The following is a 13,664-nucleotide window of genomic DNA, read 5'->3' on the forward strand; positions in this document are numbered from 1 at the left end:
GTCAGTTAACCGCACACCTTGCTTCTCACAGAGAAGAGTACTACCCACTAATCAACACTACCTCCTGCAGCACTGTAATTCTTCATTGCAGGTCTTCTGTACAAGAATTGCCCTGTCTTATCCTGCTTAGCTCATAATCTGACAAGATCTAGGCCGAAGGTGGGACAGCTACAGAGCAAGGAGCATATAGATAAAGCCTCCAAAGTAAAGGCTAAACTGATAAAATACTGCAGTTAAAAGTTTATTTGCACTGATCAGAAGTTCGGTTTAAATTTAATAGAGTCGGAAGGTTTATGCCAAATTTCTATTTACATTCTTTTTACACTACACAATGGAGGCATTTTAATTGTTTTGTTTTGTTTAGGGCTGTCAAGCGATTAAAAATGGTGATTAATCACGCGATTAAAAAACAATAGTAGAATACCATTTATTTAAATATTTTTGGATGTTTTCTACATTTTCAAATATACTGATTTCAATTACAACACAGAATACAAAGTGTACAATGCTCACTTTATATTTATTTTTTATTACAAGTATTTACACTGTAAAAAAACCAGAAATAGTATTTTTCAATTCACCTAATACAAGTACTGTAGTGAAATCTCTATCATGAAAGTTGAACTTACAAATGTAGAATTATGTAAAAAAAAAAACTGCATTCAAAAATAAAACAATGTAAAATTATAGAGCCTGCAAGTCCACTCAGTTCTACTTGTTGTTAAGCCAATCGCTCAGACAAACAAGTTTGTTTACATTTGCAGGAGATAATACTGCCGGTTCTTGTTTACAACGTTGCCTGACAGTGAGAACAGGCATTCTCATGGCACTGTTGTAGCTGGAATCGCAAGATATTTACGTGCCAGATGCACTAAAGATTCATATGTCCCTTCATGCTTCAACCATCATTCCAGGGGATAAGGCGTCCATGCTGATGAGAGGTTCTGCTCAGTAATAATCCAAAACAGTGCGGACCAACTGTCATTATTTTCATTATCTGAGTCAGATGCCACCAGCAGAAGGTTGAGTTTCTTTTTAGGTGGTTTGGGTTCTGTAGTTTCCGCATCAGAGTACTGCTCTTTTAAGACTTCTGAAAGCATGCTCTACACCTTGTCCTGCTCAGATTTTGGAAGGCACTTCAGATTCTTAAACCTTGACTCAAGCGCTGTAGCTATCTTTAGAAATCTCACATCAGTACTTTGTTTTTTGTGAAATCTGCAGTGAAAGTGTTCTTAAAATGAACAACATGTGCTAGATCACCATCCGATACTACTATAACATGAAATATATGGCAGAATGCAGGTAAAACAGAGCAGGGGACGTACAATTATCCCCCAAGGATGTCGGTCACAAATTTAATGAACGCATTTTTTTTTAACGAACGTCATCAGCATGGAAGCATGTCCTCTGGAATGATGGCCAAAGCATGAAGGGGCATATGAATGTTTAGCATATCTGGCACATAAATACCTTGCAATGCTGGCTACAAAAGAGCCATGCAAATGCCTGTTCTCACTTTCTGGTGACATTGTAAATAAGAAGAGGGCAGCATTATCACCTGTAAATGTAAACAAACTTATTTGTCTTTAGCGATTGGCTGAACAAGAAGTAGGACTGAGTGGACTTGGAGGCTCTGAAGTTTTACATTGTTTTGTTTTTGAGTGCAGTTATGTAACAAAAAAACCCGACATTTGTAAATTGCACTTTCACGACAAAGAGATTACATGACAGTACTTGTATGAGGTGAACTGAAAAATACTATTTCGTTTGTTTATAATTTTTACAGTGCAAATATTCGTAATAAGAAATAATATCTACTTAGATTTCAATTACAACACAGAATATATGAAAATGTAGAAAAACATCCAAAATATTTAATAAATTTCAGTTGGTATTCTATTGTTAACAGTGCATTTAAAACTGCGATTAATCGACAGCCCTAGTTTTTTTTGTTCGTTTTTTTAACAGAGTGGTGCCAACCAGTTTTTAGGTGACCGAGCTGTTAGGATAGCAAAGTACTCTCTTCGGTTAGAATATAGTAACAGAGCTCTTCCTCAGACAAACTCAAGTTTTATTAAGTACAGACTGTTCTATGTCAGGAACTCTTGGCCATTTTCTTCCCCCTCCCACCCCACCAATAAATAAATATAGTGATTGATGCATACAACAAGGGAGGGCATTAGTTCACCTATCTGAGATTTTAATGTCCCTTTAAGAGAAGTTACCTGCTTAGGGCTCTACTCATGCTTTTTTGGAGGGGTCTCTCTTTAAATAGGAGAAAAAATAGGATTCCCCTGAGTTTTTGGAGAAATATAGGGGTTCATCCTGAATCACAGTAGGTCTTAAATATTTAGCAGAAATGAATCAGTAAAATAATGTAATTTGATAAGGAGAGGGCTCTGAACTGCAAGGTAAAACATTAAGGGCGTCTCTCCAAATCTTTCATTTACACACACTTGTAGTTTAATTTTTCCCAGGAATCATCTACATTTCAACTGATGGGCCGGCCAGAGGATCAACCCATTGTGCTTAGGTACTGTCTATGTTGGGTGTCAGCATGAACCATGTTATCTACCACACAGGCTGCAATTTCTAGGTACAGCTAAGCAAGTTAAGAATTACATGGTAGCAAGACAGCGACAGAATTTAAACTTTAAAATTTGAAACGCCTTCATTTGTCAGCTTGCCATAGCTTCAATGAAATTTAACAAAACTGCGTAGAGGCTCTTAAAACTATTAAGGCTGCAATTTTCAAAGGAGCCAAAAGGAGTCAGATGTCCTAATCCTAATGAATTACAGTGGGAGGTAAATGCCTTACTCCCTTAGGCTCCTTTGAAAATCCCAGTACAAGTGCATTACACAGACTGATAACAGGTGCTCCCATACAGATTCATATTTAAATCTTCTTATAAAACTACACTTTTAACCTGTTATATACTACTATAAATATATACATACATACACATACAAAAGAGAGAAAAGGGCAAGCAAAGTAATTTTCAAAAGCATTGTGATTGTGTACTATAGTGCTCTGAACATGCAAAGCACTAAGTAGTAGTATTACAAATATGGATTTTTACCAGTTCTCAAATCTATAAATTCTCTCAAAATACAAGAAAAAAAAATCAAATCAAGTCAAAAATCACTTTCAGTGGGTCTGTGGCTTTAAAATTTTTGAAACAGAAATAAAGCCTCTTTAATGAATGCTTTAAAGTTTCTCATGCAAAACCAAGTGTATCCTTGTTTCATATTCAATTTGCAATAGGATACCCCAGCAACTTAGCTATGAGAGCTTTTTTGGCTGGTCACTAGACGCCTGCTGAGATGGGCTCCATACATAGGTAACATTCTACTGGAGACCAAATCCTCAGAGCTGCATCTCACTCTCCTTTAAAGTTAATATGAACACACTGGACTCAAGAGGAAATGAAAAGTGAGTTTTTCTCCCTTCCTACGGCACTGGGACTTCCTGAGTTTTACTGATTGGTCAAGAACTATTATTTCCTCTATGCTATTCCCAATTGTGTCTGTCAGACATAATCAGTGTTGCACAGACACAAGTAAAAAGTGTTAATGTTTAAATATGCCAGGAGCATATAAATATGTAAAAAAAAACCCTTGGAAAAAAAAGGTACACATTTTAAGATAAAATAGCTACAGGAACACTGATGTGCATGGCTTTATATATTTAAAATTGCAAAAGGCAAAGTTCATTTGCTACTGTGAATGTCCATAAAACCCATAAAAGACGATAAGAAGAACTACAATTATTCATTATTCTGAATGGGATAAATGGATTATGTGGCACTTCCATTAAATAACACTTCTCAGTCACAAAAAAGCAGTGCCATCCCCATAGTTACAAATACTTTTATAATATTTGAACAGCACCTTTCATCCCTGTGATATGAATATACAGATATTGCTCCATCCGCTATTAAAACGCACTCCCCTCTAGAATGAAAAAGTAGCAGCCATTTACCACCAGTGTATTTAAGAAGGAAAGAGCAAAAAAGTTTGCCAAGGAAAATGGAGGTTATGTAGAGTGTAACAAGCTGTAATTTGCCCATGACAGTGGAGCTACAATGACTCTCACATGAGCTGCCATAGAACCATTAAAAACAAAGCGGCCAAACCGTGGCTTACCTTCTCATACAAAATGACACTTCATAGTGTCTTCACCTAAACCCAGGTATCAGTCTGATTCTAAGAGAAAGATTTGTAAATTACTGCAACAACAAATGGAGGCCCTACGTTTCTCAGGGCTTGTCTACACTACTGTGCGGGGTTGATCTAAGATATGCAACTTCAGCTACGTGAACAGTGTAGCTGAAGTCGACGTACTTAGATCTACTTACCGTGGTGACTTCACTTCGACAGCTGACGCTCTCCCATCGACTCCACTTGCGCTCCTCATTCTGGTGGAGTACCAGAGTCAACGGGAGAGCGCTCAGCAGTCGATTTATCGCGTCTATACTAGTCTAGACAGCTAGTGTAGACAAGCCCTGAGTCTTGATCTAAGTACCAACCATGCCCAACCTGCTTAGATCTGATATCACACTGCAAAGTGGCATGTCTGTAGGTATGCTATAGCTATGGAAAAGTCAAATTATTTGAGCTTTTAATCAAAATATAGATATAAATGTGTACCTATTAAATCAAGCAACAGTCTCAGTTATAAAACATCTAATCTCAATCAGAAGAAACAAACCAATTCAGATATTTAGTTTCAGATATTAGAAACCTATAAGCGGGCCTAATAGCAGAAACTACAAAAATGAACCATTCAGAAACAATACTGAATTATGAACTTTGATGTGAACTTCAGTCATCCAAAATCTCCTGTTATCTGAAATAGGGTCATTTCTCCCACGGCCTATTAAATCTGAAAACTCCCTATTATTCAAAGTGAATCTACAACACCTCTCTCATACTGCATTGAGATAATTAAGGAGAAACTGTCTATGCATTAAATTTAGTTAATCCATTCTCACAGATTCATAGATATTAAGGTCAGAAGGGACCATTATGATCATCTAGTCCGACCTCCTGCACAATGCAGGCCATAGAATCTCACTCACCCACTCCTGCGATAAACCTCTCACCTATGTCTGAGCTATTGAAGTCCTCAAATCGTGGTTTAAAGACTTCAAGGAGCAGAGAATCCTCCAGCAAGTGACCCGTGCCCCATGCTACAGAGGAAGGCGAAAAACCTCTAGGGCCTCTTCCAATCTGCCCTGGAGGAAAATTCCTTCCCAACCCCAAATATGGCGATCAGCTGAACCCTGAGCATATGGGCAAGATTCACCAGCCAGATTCACCATTCTGACTTATCCAACACACTAAGATTCTCTTTATTTGCACAAAGATGAAAACTGGAAGGCTGAGGTTACTCAAAGTGAAGACATGGATAGGACACTGAAGTTATAGCCAAACTAGCAAATTACAACGCTATTACACGCACCTTATCTGTGTGTGGCAAGAGGGAAATAGCTCAAATGTCTAAAACAGGACTTCTTTAGCTCAGAGTTTAAAATTTGTCACTGATTTGCTTGTAGAGGCATATCACAAGTCTTTTAACCACTTTAACCTTGTCTACACTGGAAAAAATGAGGCCCAGAATTCACCACTGACATTAGCACCAGTGGAAGTTGTGGTTTAGATATAGATCAAGATTGGACAACATGATGATATGAACACCTAAGCCTACTAGAAGTCCATCCACTCCACCTAATTGTTAAGAGTTCCCATGTAAATAGCACAGCCATTGCTGCAGCAACATGAGGATGTTTCACGTAACAAGGGAATCCTAGCTCCACACTTCTCAAAATCAGGTACATTTATGTGATACTGATCTCCATCCCATAAAAAGAGGGTAATCCTTCAGCATGTACAAAATATTAAATTTGTGGATTAGCAAGAGTATGGAAAACAATTCTATCATTAGTAGACCCAGAGTAAAGGCTTGTGTCATGTGGGCAGTTTTTTTAAAAGATCACCATGATAATGCTGAAGTCTTTTAGCATTACATTAACACGCATGCCCTGAAAAAGAATAAAATCTGCCAATTTCTGTTCAGAAACAACCCAGCTACAGAGAGGTGCAATTATTTAACAAAAAAGAGGTATTTTTCTCACAGTGGCTATAAATCTGTAGTTTAGCAGCAATTCCTGACCTTTTACCCACTGGCTGAAGCATCAGCTACATTTTCAGAGAATTAAATATTTTAGAAGGGGAAAAAAGGGAGAGAAAATTGAGAGCATTAGGAGTGAAAAGGAAAAGGTCCAGCATGCTGCAATGACTCTGAAATATAATGAAATTACAAGGTTAGTACTTAAAATAGGTTAACTGTACCTTTCATTTATCCTGTTTTAAACTGTGGCTAAATTTTCCATTTTTTCCCCCCTGGAGTCACCAAAAATATTCCGTGCAGGATGGCGGAAAAAAGCCCAAGAAGCTTGAGAACAGTAACATACAACTACCAGACAATAATCTAATTTGAAACTTATGCTTTCTAAGCCACAAAGGTGTCCGATGCTCCAGGTAAAATAAAGTCCTCAAGTATAGCAGCAGTACATGGTGTAGAACGCATTGGGGGCTCTAAACAAAGTCAGACATTGTCAGCAAAAGGAAAAACTGATATCACATGACAAGTCAAGGCAAGTGACAAAAGTTTTACTGAAAAACAACCACTAGGAAATTAAAATAATGACAGTGTTCTGTGTTTAAAGTATCCAAGACAATGGGAGCCTTTTATTGTAAAGTCTTATTTTCTCCCCAAAGAATAATTTCATTATAGCCAAAATTGCAATTTGGACATTACAATGCATTCGAACAATTTAGGATTTTCATTCCAATTCAGTGTCAATTAACTCACTGTAAGAAGGTGGCATGACATGTGAATCATTACTTTTACAGTACGCAATTTTAATTTTGAATCCTCAAGATACGTAAACAAGTTGTAAGTTATTGAAATAGGTCTGGAAAAAACAAAGTCTTTGAGAAAAAAATTTCATCTACACACTGAAGCTTTAAAGGGGTATAGTCCTTTATAAAAAAAAAAAAACACATTTCCGTCTGAAAACTGTTTACTTACTAGTAACACATAAGGTTACTATGACTGAAAAAATTAAAAGTATTTTCTCTATTTTTCACTTTGCTTTGGACAGGACAGCAATTTTTGTATACTTAGTTTCATGATTTATTCTGTAGAGATAGTGTTCTCTTTTGTTTGCACAGGTCTTTCACAACAGAGGCAATTTTTTTTTTAAATTAATAAACCCATTTTTATAACACAGAAGTTGACAGAAAAATTCAGAGGCAGTGAAGAACCTGAAACTAGTTTTAATTCAGTTTTTTTAAACTGATTTGAAGTTGGTTTCTCTATCATCCTAAGTATTTTCTGATACTGTACTTCAGTTTTACCTAGATTTGCTGAGGAAAAGAACATGAATAACATTTCTGAAAAATCACAAGTACAGATGAAGACTTTTTCAAATCTATCTATGCCATTCAAAGAGCCTACTTGCCCTTGCAAACGCACCTCAAGTTTGACTCACATAATCCTCATTACAAACTTCCCTTCAAAGGCAGAGGGAGATTTTTAAAGGCACAAAATGCAGGTAGGCACCTAATTCCCATTGACTTCCTGTGGGAGTTACTTACCTTAACTGCTAGGTGTGCCTTTGAAACCCCCCCACCTCCAAGTCTACACAGCCCAAATGTGTGATTGCGTTTGTGCTATGGGTGAAGTTTTCTTGTAGCACCCACTAAACTGAATTTTTGCCTATGATGCTTACAAAATGAAGATCCTTAGATGAAAGTCTATTTGGCCTCAATCTACATTTCTGGGGGTTTTTATATCTTTCTGTTTTTTCTTGCATTATTTCCATTGGAACCATGTTTTGGATTATGACAGTGATTCTTAAGGAAAGATAAAGATATATAGTTGTAATTATGAAGACAACTGTATTATTTCAGAGAGGAGTTATTTTTATGGTTTTCTAATGGTAAGAATTAAACCACACATTTTCTGTACTTTTTTGTTGCCATCTCATATTCTCCTTTTCCTTTGAACCTGCCTCTCCTATTGGCTCTTTCCCAATGGCTTTCCTCTGTTTGCTTCTTAAGCTTGGCTGCCTTTCTCATTTTGTCTGTTTCTCCTGTTGCTTCTTCCTTGCTAGACTGACGCATACATGGAGACTCATTCGCACAAAAGCAATCAGTGTCTGACACTTAGAGTGCATGGACTGCTAAAGCAACTTGACACAGAGCTTGCAATACTCAGCAACCAGGCATGGCTAGTTGCCAGGAGCAAAGTGTTCCAAGTTGATCCTCTACCAGTGGTTTATGCTTCAAATTGGTTGATTACACAGTACCTGTCTGTTGATATGTGGTGGTGTTTTGCATAGCCTAATATAGTGGAATAGCTCTGCTAAAAATGTCATTGTTGCTTTTAAACCACCAGTGCAATTTACTGTGGGGGTATATAATAAAGCTATACTCCGTAAGATTAAATGGGAGGGAGTGGAAGAGAGTAGAAAGGCTGCAAACAACGTAAGAACAATGACTGAGAAACTCAGTTTATCAAATGGCAAAGTCAGTATCCAGATATTCCTTTTTAAGCATCCATAGATCCCACCACACGCTGTTTAAAAAGTCACTGGCTTTGTTTAACCCTTGAGGAAACCAGGGATTGACATTACAGTGGTTTGAGATCCATGACTTGCTATATTCAGTTCTGGACAAGAGCCAAAAAAAGCATTGCTAGACTGAGAAGCCAGTGACAGTTTCAAAATCTGATACATCAAATCACTGGAGCTAGACACTAATGCTTTATACCACTGTAAAGCTTAATGCTTTATACAATTACATTTCTAGCACTAGTAGGCCCATGATATCATCAGACCTGAAAATCATGTTATTTTGATTTCCACTTTGCTTTTCCATACCTCTCTTCAATCCCAATATGATTTTTAGCAACTAATATCTTACAAACAAAGAGAGATAGTTTAATAAATTATATAATTTGACAGCTGGGTTTCCATGTTTTCACGTGCAATAAGCAGAGGTTTCTGGTGGTTATTAGGGTCTAATATCACATCAGATTTAAAGCAAGAGAAAAGCAAGACTGTAATCAGAATGACATTTTTAAGCTCTGACCTGCCAAGGCAAGACATATCAGACAAAGTCACAAATAAATCAGGACAAGTAAATTGTGTCCAGAACTGGTCCTGGATCAATGATTAGAAACATGAAGCTAGCTCTTAAATATGCACTATCGAGGCTGAAAGGCCCCAAAACTTAACCCCCACTACAAATTACATTTGTTTTAAAATAACCTCTCATGGCAGGGCCTGAGGAACAAGATGCAGAGGACAGAGAAACATTCCAAAGCAAGAGCTAAAGCGCTCTCTCTCTCTCCCCACCCAGGGGAACCACAAAGAACCACGGAGACTACAATTGTACCCAGTGGACAGAACTACCTGAATCCTCCCCTCATGCCCCTCTGGAGCAACCAGGCACAATCAGGCTTTCAGAAAGCAACAAATGTACTGGTCACCATTAAGGCTGCGTGGTCATTAAAGAACTAACAAGGTGTCCCGAAAAACTAGGGCTGATGCAAATATAGTAGAACGTTAAAAACTTATGCATACCTAAGAATATACTGTATACATATTTTCCTCCCTCTCATCCCACTGCAAGAGCTATACAGAGTGCATTACTGTGTGCGCGTTAAAAAATCTGAGGGGGAAAAGGGGAGGGGAGGAAAGAAGAGATGGCATAATACCAAGTCATAGTTTTTAAAGGAATACATATTGTGTAACAATCATATTAATTTAGAATTGGGTTCTAAGTGGCGAAGAGACAGGGTTACTATGGCACATGTAGTATCAGTCTTTGGGACAGGTGAACTTTTTAAAATTTTGGGGAACTACACTGTAGTGTCTAATACAACTGGGGTCTGGCCTATAGGTGCTACCACAATACAAACACTAATTTTTTATTATTATTCCCTTTGGTTGAGTATCTAGATTTTTTTAAGTGCCTAATTTCTCTTTATACTCTATTACTTTAACTGAAACACCAACTTCATAAAAATTGGTTGATATTATTGCAAAAGTTTATGTTCTTCTACATTAAAGCATGAGAAATAAAGCATGACCATCATGTTTTGCAACCAATTTATTTTTTTTTAAATTAATCTATTTTACAAGTTCACCATGACATTACAGTGACAACAGCACTAAAACAACTCTGTAAAAACAAAAGAGGGAATAACTAAAAATAGGCAGAATGTGAACATCATGACACTGGCATAAAATTTTCCCCGAAGTTTTAGTTGTAAAAACCACCACTAAAACTCCAACATCAAACATGGTAAGGATGAATCAGATTGTATTATAAAAATGTGTATTAATACATAGATCCATATAATTTATACACTTGACATATATGCCAAGTCTTCCAGTCAAAGTTAATGAAACATAGTACTCTAGATTTAATACAAGGAGCCACATTCTGCTTTCAGTTAAAACACTTACAGGAGAATTTGGCCCAAAGTACTAACCTCACAGCTAACGCTAAATGGCAGAGACAGGTCACAAAAATCTGGGTGCCTTTTCACTGCTCGGCACATTACTATTAAGCACAGTCGTAAAGAGTGCATGTTCCAATTCCAGCATGTCTAACGGTTGAGGCATATGTGAATAGAACAGAATAAAATTTTGTCTTAATGACTTTTGGTAATAAGATTGACAAAACGGTTAAGTAATCAGGCAAACTATCCGAACAGACTGAATACCTTGTATGTCAGATCACTGATTCTAAAGAAAGTGGCAATATGTTATTTACAGGCACAGAAAACAATTGCAACTTGAGTTTTACGAAGTGAACTAGCAACACCTACTGGTCATGGTGCATATTAAACACAGTTTTTGATGCAAATGTTCTCTAAAAACGTATGTGAAAAATTTCAACTTTGTATTATGACAGACGTGACTAATTACAATGACATAATACTTAGTGGTATTGTTAATATCTGAATATCCATAAAAATAATTTAATCAAAACCTGAATGAGCTCAGCCCTAGGCCTTAATATCAAACTAAATGTAACCTAACAGTTTTCAAATACTGCCTTAAAATCAGTAATATTCAAGTTCCATATGATTCACAGTAAATATGCACATCACCTCACTTCATCATTGCATGTAGCTATATCTCTGTCGCTACATGAAATCACTCAACACATTAAACCATTAAATGTAACTGTCAACACAGACAGAAGTTTTACACTTCCATAAAATCGACTGACAATGTAGTCAGCTGCTATATCATGTGATTCTTAAGAGAAGGTTTTTGAGGGATAGTTCCATAACATTTCAGAGAGAAAATTATCTCCAAATTGTATTTGCTAATAAAGTAGTGCCAGATGTTGAGAACCAATCCTCCTGATCCATTTCATGTACCCCAAAAATATTGGTCTGAAAATAGTTATGAACTTTTTTTTTTTTTTTTATAACATATGTAATCCCACTGAATTCAAAATTCCAAATTTACCATATTAGGAAAATGCCCTAAACTATACTTAAGTATTGTACAGCAACTATAACAGAGTTATTTTCAAGGTAATACTTGTTTAAATTTGTATCAAGTCCTTTATTGATTTAAAAAAACCTGTGCTTGTGGTCCCTCTGATACACTAGCCTTGGGCATTAGAAGTTTTCCTGGTTCCTGTCCAACTCGGGAAATAGTATCTTCTTGCTTCAGGTGTTAAAAGGATTCCTACAATATTTATAAGGACTGCTCTAATCTAACTCCTGGATCTAACTTGCAAGAGAAAAAAAATGTAGAAATTACTTACAAAGAAAAGCACAATTGCCGCCATATAAATATTTAGTCTCACTTTGTATTTAGCTATAATGCCATATTGAGTTTGTAATATTCATCACGTTTTTTCCTATATACGGATATTCTGCTACAGCTTCACTGAGTTCTCTCTTGGACTTGATGTCTCTACTACATTTTAAAGCCAACATTTACAAAAGGTGCTAGTGATTCTGGGTGCCTAATTTGAGACACTTTAAAGTACCCTAATTTTAACGGTAGATGTGAAGAACCATCTGAAAAATCAGGCACTTTTAAAGTGTCTCAAGTTGAACCACAAACTGAGGTACACAAAATCACTATTTGCTTTCGAAGATCTTGACATAATTGTATAGGATGTCCTTACAATTATTTTTTAGCTATGCTATGGTTACCTCTTGCTTTGTATTCTTCTGCTCTCTCTGAAGAGTTCTTTTTAAAAAATGTTTTAAAAAGCAAACCTTTTATCAAGCCTTCCAATGAAGAGATGTTAATCTCTTTAAGCCTTGAAAAATATTTCTTGGTACTATTTAAATTTTACTTTTTTCACGTTAAGTCAAATTAAATGTTACTTCGTCACGTGTGTGTCAATAATTGCTAAAAACCTCTGTCTTTTAGGAAATGAAAGTAAATGTGAAGGCTGCAGACCTGAAAAATATATTTTTAGGGCATTCTTCTGATTTTAGAAAACTGTTCCTTACAGACACTTTGCATAGTTTACAATATATAGTTTAATTGTAGCACATTATGGTTAAATCAGCAGAAAATATACCTGCTATCCAAATAATAAAATTATTTTATTATTTGTATTATTCTAGCGCTTAGGAACCCCAGTGACGGACCAGGACCCTGTTGTACTAGGCACTGGAAATATCAGTAATAGAACAACAATTGTGCACATCATTTGTGGCAGTAGAGCAACAGGATTTATTCATGTCGAAAATAAAGGGAAATCATTTTCTGTTCATTTTTATGTTGTAGGGGTTTTCTGCCTGCATTTCAACATTTAGTGTCTCAGGCCTTATACACTAAGTTCTTCAATGAGCCATTACGTAGAATACACATTATATCCCATGTTATTTACTTCAGAAGAAGTAAATGACACATTAGAATTCTGTCGGTTAACTGTACCATACATTCTTCACAGCAAGCATTTTGTTCTATTTAGTGTATTTTTTCCTAATCCACAGCATTACATACACTTAGAAAATACTGTTGTTATTTGTAACTGTCATTAAAGGACAGCCAATTTACGTTACACCTGTGATTTTGTTTTAACCTTTTATTGTTGGTTAACATCCAAGATTCTTGTACATAAAGAGATTACAAAAAAAATTCCTTCCCCTTTTCCCCTTTCAATTATTGTTATAATTAACACAAGATTACTGTAGCTGACAGAAAAAAATGTGTGTCTATTTCACAGCACTTTCTGTATAGGCATTTTCACTTTCCTCTACCATTTTTATGGATCATTCATTTGACAGGGGAGAGGAAGACATTTAAAAATAGGAAAATGTGACTGTAAAACGGTAAAAATTAGTAGAGACACTCAGATGCAGGTGTAGTACCTGAAACTACTTTTACTTCAGTTTTTTAAATTAACTTCATTTCAAGTTGGCAACAGCTTTTTAAACATTAGCTTGAAGGGAGAAAGAACGGTTTTGTCACCTGACAGAGATGTTGTGAGGCTTAATTCATTAACTTATTTAATGACCTGAGATCCTCAGACAGAGAATATTACAGAAATGTGAAGTGTTTTAACACTGAATTCCTCTGATGCAAAGTGCAGTAAAAGTG

At 36.2% G+C, this 13,664-nt stretch overlaps 1 protein-coding gene across 1 annotated transcript in view; it reads right to left on the reverse strand.

Annotated features, from left to right (window-relative positions):
• The window catches only part of TAF3 (TATA-box binding protein associated factor 3), a 138,138-nt gene that overhangs the window by 110,087 nt on the left and 14,387 nt on the right, over positions 1-13,664 (reverse strand). The gene's annotated exons all lie outside the window — the stretch shown is intronic.

Source organism: Chelonia mydas, chromosome 1 (genome assembly GCF_015237465.2).
Source record: "Chelonia mydas isolate rCheMyd1 chromosome 1, rCheMyd1.pri.v2, whole genome shotgun sequence".
In the NCBI taxonomy this organism is placed as follows: domain Eukaryota; kingdom Metazoa; phylum Chordata; order Testudines; family Cheloniidae; genus Chelonia; species Chelonia mydas.